Source organism: Eschrichtius robustus, chromosome 19 (assembly GCF_028021215.1).
Source record: "Eschrichtius robustus isolate mEscRob2 chromosome 19, mEscRob2.pri, whole genome shotgun sequence".
Classification (NCBI taxonomy): Eukaryota; Metazoa; Chordata; class Mammalia; order Artiodactyla; family Eschrichtiidae; genus Eschrichtius; species Eschrichtius robustus.
In genome coordinates, this window is record NC_090842.1 from 70,113,658 (window position 1) to 70,120,330 (window position 6,673).

At 54.8% G+C, this 6,673-nt stretch overlaps 1 long non-coding RNA gene across 1 annotated transcript; it reads left to right on the plus strand.

Moving 5' to 3' along the window:
- The first annotated feature begins 4,560 nt into the window (after positions 1–4,560).
- On the plus strand, positions 4,561–6,136 carry LOC137752599 (uncharacterized). The gene is made up of 2 exons (XR_011071212.1): positions 4,561–4,881; positions 5,430–6,136. It is a non-coding gene; the product is annotated as an uncharacterized lncRNA (long non-coding RNA).
- The last annotated feature ends 537 nt before the right edge of the window (positions 6,137–6,673 follow it).

Consider the following 6,673-nt stretch of genomic DNA (forward strand, 5'->3'; position numbering starts at 1 on the left):
GAAGGCGGGCGCCAGTGTGCGGCGCTTGTCTGGACGGGGGCCGGCTGCAGCGTCTGCCTTTACAGAAGCTTGTTGCATAAGATGCGCTCCCCCTACCCCAGCCCCCTGCCCCCTGCCCCCTAGGGCTTATGCTGGGAGCAGCATCAGAAAAGCACCTCAGTACACTCACGGGGTGCGGGGGGGGGGATTAGGAGCAAGACCCCTGGTCACACAGGACACTGGAGAGGAAGTGGGGCTCCCACACGAGGTTCCTTGAAATGTCAGGTCCTGGACTGGGGCTCATACCAAGGCCACAGCCCGGGGAGCCTGCGCCCCGGGGTAGCTGTCTTGCTGCCCACCACCCCTCCACTCAGGCCGCCCTCCTGAGCGGGGGGCCTCTCAGCACGGTCCTCGGCCGGAGTCCTAGGCTCCACCTCAGCCTCTCCTGACATCCCAGGGCAGCTCATTGGGAACCAGCCTGCTCAGTGTACTGGCCCGAAGAGCCGAGAAATGGAGAGGCTGGACGTTTCCAAGAGGGGAAAAGGTGCCAGGAGCCATGAAAGCAAACCCCCATGGCTGAGGCATCCCGGATGGCTTGGCCAAACTTCCTCGAGAGTCTTGAAAGCTGTAAAAAGGGGAGAACATAAAGAAAGGCGTTTCAGCAGGAGCTTAAGCAGCCAGCTCAGTGGGTGAGGTGGTCAGGGGTAACTCTTTGCGTCTCCAGGCTTGGCTCTGCCCCGCCCCTCCACTGTCCTCTCTCACCTGTCTGACCACTGGCCCCCGGCTGACCTCTGCTTCCCTCAGACCCATCCCCTTCACCAGCTGCCCTGCACATACTTCCGGACTGCCCATCTGACAGCACTCACCCAGTGCTGGCCATTTGGTGTCTGCGCCAGCCCCACGATGGAAACTGCTGCTGACCAGGGATTAAAGTGCAATGTATACGTGTGCTCGACGGAATAACAGACTCCAAAGAGGTCCACATCCCAATCCCCAGAGCCTGCGGACGTGCCACCTCGTACGGCAAAAGGGACTTTGTGGATGGGATGAGAGACCAGGAGATAGGGAGAGTGCCCTGGATCAGCCAGGTGGGCCCTAAATGTGGTCACGATGCTCCTTATAAGAGGGAGAGCCAGAGTCAGGGGAGGAGGAGGTGTGATGACAGAAACAGAGGTGAGAGCGGTGCGGCCACAGAAATGAGGAATTCGAGCCGCCTCTGGACGCTGGAAAAGGCACGGAGCCTTCAGGAGGAACGCAGCCCTGCCCACACCTTGATTTTAGCCCCTAAGACTCACTTTGGACTTCTGACCTCCACAACTTTAAGATAATAAACATGTGTTAAGTTTGTGGTAATTTGCTGCAGCAGCAGCGAGCAGGAAACCTCCATGAGGCACTGGGAGGTCTTTGACATTTCCACTCTGGCTCCTCTCTCTCTTGTCAGAGCGAGGGCAGGCCTCAAGCCCGGGGCCTCTGCTTTCAGCATCATCAAGCACAGTTTAACCAAAGGAGTCTGTCCAGGAATTCACACTTCGAGTTCCCTTCTTTTTCTGGCTGTTTGTATGTTTTGGTGGATGCCGTCAGGTTTCCTTCTAAGCAAAAACAAGTGAGTTGATGTAAATCAGCAGTTCTCAACCAGGGAGAGTTTTGCCCCCCCAGGAGGACCCTTGGCAATGTCTGAAGACAGTTTTGGTTGTCACAACTGGGGGTGAGGGAGCTGTGACATCCACTGGGCGGAGGCCAGGGACCCTGTAACGCTCGGCACAGCCCCACCCCCAACCCCAGGACAACGCGTCAGTAGTGCTGAGGTGAAGAAACCCTGGTGTAAAGAAAACCATGAAGCACAGGAGGCACGTGCTGGAGGAAAGGGTCGCTTGGACAAAGTGGAGCTGGGCTTGGAGCTAAGTGAAAAAGCCAGACATGAAAGGCCACATATTCCATGATTCCACTTTTATACGATGTCTAGAATAGGCAGATCCATACGGAAAGTAAGCTAGTGGCTGCCAGGGGCTGGAGGGTGGGGGGAATGGGAGTGACTGCTAATGGGTATGGGGTTTCTTTTTGGGGTTATGAAAATGTTCTGGAATTACAAAAGTGGTGATGGTTGCATGACTTTGTGAAGATACTAAAAACACTCAGTTGTGCACTTTGAAATAGTTTTATGGTACATGACTAATATCTCAAAAAAATTACAGTAAGTAGAGTAGTCAGTGAAGGCCTCACGGAGAAGGTGGGATTCAAAACAATACCTGGGGGGACTTCCCTGGCAGTCCAGCTGTTAAGACTCCGTGCTTCCACTGCTGGGGGCATGGGTTCAATCCCTGGCCGGGGAACTAAGATCCCACATGCCACGTGGCGTGGCCAAAAAATAAAAATAAATAAGTAAAAGACATGTGAAAGTCATTTAAAAAAAAAATTTTTTTTTAAAGAAAATAAAAACAAGACCTTGGGGCAGGGGCAGAGTGAGCCATGAGGCTCCCTGGGGAAGAGCATGTTCAGTGAGGGAACAGCAAGTGCAAAGGCCCTGAGGAGGCCTGTGTGGCTGGGACGGAGCTGAGGGGGAGAAGAGAGTGGAGGGTGACAGGGGCCATATCCTCTGGGCCTAGCAGGCCACTGTGCGCATTGTTTTTTCCCGTGAGTGACACAGGGAGGATTTTGAGCAGGGGAGGGATGAAACCTGACTTGGGTTTTCAGAGGCTCCCTCTGGTTGCCATGTGAGAACGGATGTTTTCCTCTTTGGGGCCTAGCCCGAACCTCTAACTTTCTGCAGGGTTGAGGAGTGTCTGAGACCCCATGGCTACGCCTGACTCCCAGACACAGGGAGCCTCACACGTCCCAACCCACGTCAGAGCCCCCATTCCCCCGCTTCCCTGGAAACCCGGGAGATGGCCTTGCCCCTGGCGCCACCCAACCTGAGTCAGGGGGCCACTCACTTGGCAGGGTCTGCTATACGTCTGCCCCATGTCTTCATACTAATAACCTGGTGGTGGGGCCTCTGGTCTTTCCCTCACCATTCAGCCTCCTTGCAGATACCTGAGGGACCTAAGATTCCACACTGAAGTTGCCAAGTGGAAACAAAGGATGCAAAAGCGAGCTCACAGGGAAAGTATTTCTGGCATTCAACTCCCGGTGGCTGCCTCTGGGTGGGTCTGGGACTGCGGGCCATCTCTTTACACCTCTGCGATCATACCTTTCCTGTATTTTGTCCAGTAAGTAGGTATTATGTAATCGGAAGGCATCACGTTTTTGCTGTTACAACATTTCAGCGGCCCACTTGTCCTGACACCTGGGCTGAGTTATCTACTGTTGAGTAACAAACCACCCCAATATATGCATCCCCCGCTTTTCAAAAGTTTGCTTTATGCCACTTTGCTGTTATGAAAGACCTACATTAGTACCTATTTTATCTAAGTGAAAGAAATTTTCACTTCGAAGAAAAAAGTTAAAAAGCAAAAATAGTGTTCAGCATTTGTTTCGCAGTGAGCTGAGTGATAGAGGAAGCACACACCCCAGTCAGGGGGAGAGGCATCGCCGAAGGAGCTCCTTCCCCAGAACTACTCTCACCACCTCAGCATCAAGCTGCCATAGCTTCGAACTGTGTCTTTGAGCATCTGTGCTTTATTTCTATTTATTTTGCGCATCTATTAGCAAGATGTGTCCTAAGGTAATTGATTCTTCGCTGTACACCACTTTGACTTAGGAAAGGTTTCATAGAAACGCTCTACTTTTGGCCAGCGGGGAATACCTGTGCTTTATTAGGCTGTGTGTGGAGATTGAGATTCCGGCAAAACTCCATTCTAACCAGATCCTCAGGGGATGTAGCTCCAAAAGCTGGAGCATCAGGAGCCTGTAGCACAGCAGAGTTTCATAAATGTCTGCTGAATGGATAATCCATTTCTCTTTATTTTTTGGCCGTGCAGCGAGGCTTGAGGGATCTTAGTTCCCTGACCAGGGATCGAACCCAGCCCCTCAGCAGTGAACGCACGCAGTCCTAACCACTAGACCGCCCGGGAAGTCCCTGGATCAACCATTTATTACTAAGCTAAAAGCGGCCACAATTCTGAGTGCCCGCTAGGCACCACCTGGCCCTGTGCTAAGAGTGTTACACACACTGATTCTTTAGTCCTCATGTCAAGTCTAGAAAGGCGGTGGCAGTACCCCACCCATTTTACAGATGGGGAAATGGGGACTCAAGACAGAGGAAGCCAGGCGTGGGCCAAATTCTTGGCCTTCAGATCTCCAGGAATCTCCAAACTTTAGCGCCCAGTGCAGGGCTTTAAATGCAGTTCTGGGGCCACCTGGAAAGACTGGAGCTCACACCTCTCCATGAGGTGGTTGCACGTGTCATCCCCACTTTACAGATGGGAAAACTGAGGCCCAGACAGGAAAGCCGCGCATCTCGGGCAGAACCCATGCAGCCGGACTCGCAGCCACCGTCCACGACACAGTCCAGGGCTCGACCTGCACCAACGCTTCACCTCAGCCCCGCGAGCCGCGGGAGGATCGTGACCCCGCCTCCATCCCCGAAGGGCGGAAGGGAGGGCCCCGGGGGCGGTATCCAGGCGCCCCCACCTTCACGGAAAATGGGTGGCTCCTCGGGAGCTCTAGCCGGCCCTCTACTCAGACCTGAGGCTCCTACGGGGCAGGAGGCTCAGGCCGGTCGCCCCTCTAGGCCGCGGACTTCCGCACAAGCCCGAGGTAGAACCCGCACCGCCTCAGCTCCGGAACCAACTAGCCGACCCCGCCGCGGCCCCGCCCCGACCGGAAGCGCAGGAGTCCTGGCGTTCGGCCTTCGGGGTGCCCTGAGCGGTCGGCTCTTGGCGCCCAGAAGACTGCCATCTCCGTGGTTCTTCGGGCCGGCGCGGCGTCAGGGTCCCTTTTCTCAAAAGTGACCAGAGGAGGCCGGTACGGAGAGGCTTGAGAAAATGAGGTTCTGCCCCGGGTCCGCCCCAGACTCTGCTGGGTAGTTCAGCGGCGGAGAACCTGGCGGGAGGGGAACTGGCGATCTCGTCCAGGCTTGACTGGGCCTTGGGGTTACCATGGCGACCCCTCATTTCCCCCGCCTCCGCAGGGGGCGGTGGGAACTCCAGCTTCCGGGTGAAGCTGGAGCCTTCCTGCGATTCGCCATCGTCTTGGAGACGCATTACGTCATCCAGGCAGGCAAGCACTTGGATTCTGGTGATTGGTCGTTCCCAGGGAAGGGCGGGGCTTCCGGCCTAGGTCCAAGCTGTCAGTCGGTTCCAAGTGCAGGACTGAGGTAGGCGGGAGCGTCCCCCCCAAAGGTTTAGGCCGTGTCCTTAGACCCCCGCAAGATCCCCGTGGCCGGGTCCTCCCGCTCCGTGACCAGTAACTTAAGTTCCCGCCTCTACTTCCGCCCAATCCGGATGCCTGGTTCTCCCCCCAATTCCTGCCTCTGAGCCCCCCCCAAATCCAGATCTCTGTTTCTCTTGCAGGTAAGGCCTTGGATTCCTCTTCAAGTCCAGGTCCCCGTTTCTCTCCCAGTTTGTGCCTCGCACCTCCAAATCGCAGCCACCAGAATCTGTATCTGTGAGACTTCTGATTTCATATATCTGGTCTGCAAGATTTGAGATCCTGTACCCACTAATTCTGGATATTTGGATGTTCAAAATGTGTTTCTGGATTTATCCTTAACCCAAGCCTCTGAGACCCCTATTAATACCCTGTCCTAAGGTTTCCAAATCCAGCCCAGTTCCTCCTCCCCTCTATTCTTTACCCCAAGTGCTGCAAGTGAGAAGACAGGTCCGGATTTGATCCAGCGTTGCCACCCCCGTCCTGCACATTCTGCCCTGTTGCCTCACTCCTGCCCCCAATTCCAAAGAGCCACCATGAATGCGTGGTCCTAATTTACAGCTAAGCAAACTGAGAATGGGGAAGGGGCTTAGGCTGGCCCACCTAGCAGGTGAACTGGCCCAGGCACCTCCCTTGCCTTGAGGTCTAGACCTTCCGCTCCTGTAGCACGCACCCAGGCTAAGCCAACCACCCCTGTGAGCCCAGGTTTAGACTCATGGTCAGTGGCCAGGGCAGTGAGAGGCCCAGGACAGTGGGAAAGATCAACTTGTTCTCTGCCAGGCAGCTGTGGGAGGCGGAGACACAGTCCTGCAGGAGTTAGAGGAACAATAAATATGCTTGTTTGTTCGCATTCACTTGTTCCTTTGTTTGAGCAGGTTTGGAACCAAAGAGACCATCTTTCCTCAGTAATTACATGGTTACTGGCTCAGCAGCCTTTTCTTTAAAAAGGGAGAAGCCTAAGGCACAGGGAGAGCCCCTCTCTGGATCATGCTAGATCCAGTGGAAAGGCCCAGAGTTGACTGAACTCATTTGTTTATTGGGCACTTTGTATGTTCAGAGATCGGCGGCACTGGGGGAGACATGATGCAGAGATGGTGGAGAGGCCAGCGGAGGAGGGAGAGGTCAGGCTCTGGGGCCAACCACCTTAGAATCCCAGCTCTGCCCCCTTTTGCTGTGTGACCTTGGGCAAGTTACTGCACCTCTCTGGGCCTCCCTGACTGCCTAATCAAGTTGTTCTGAAGAGCAAATGGTCTGATTCCCAGACTCCTAATGCCTACCTGGCATTAGGATGGGTTTTCCCCAGGCTGTGGCCAGGAAGAGGGGCAGACTCAGGTAAGGAGGTGTTCTGAACAGGAGACAGCAGGACTCTGGGTCTGGAATTGGTGTC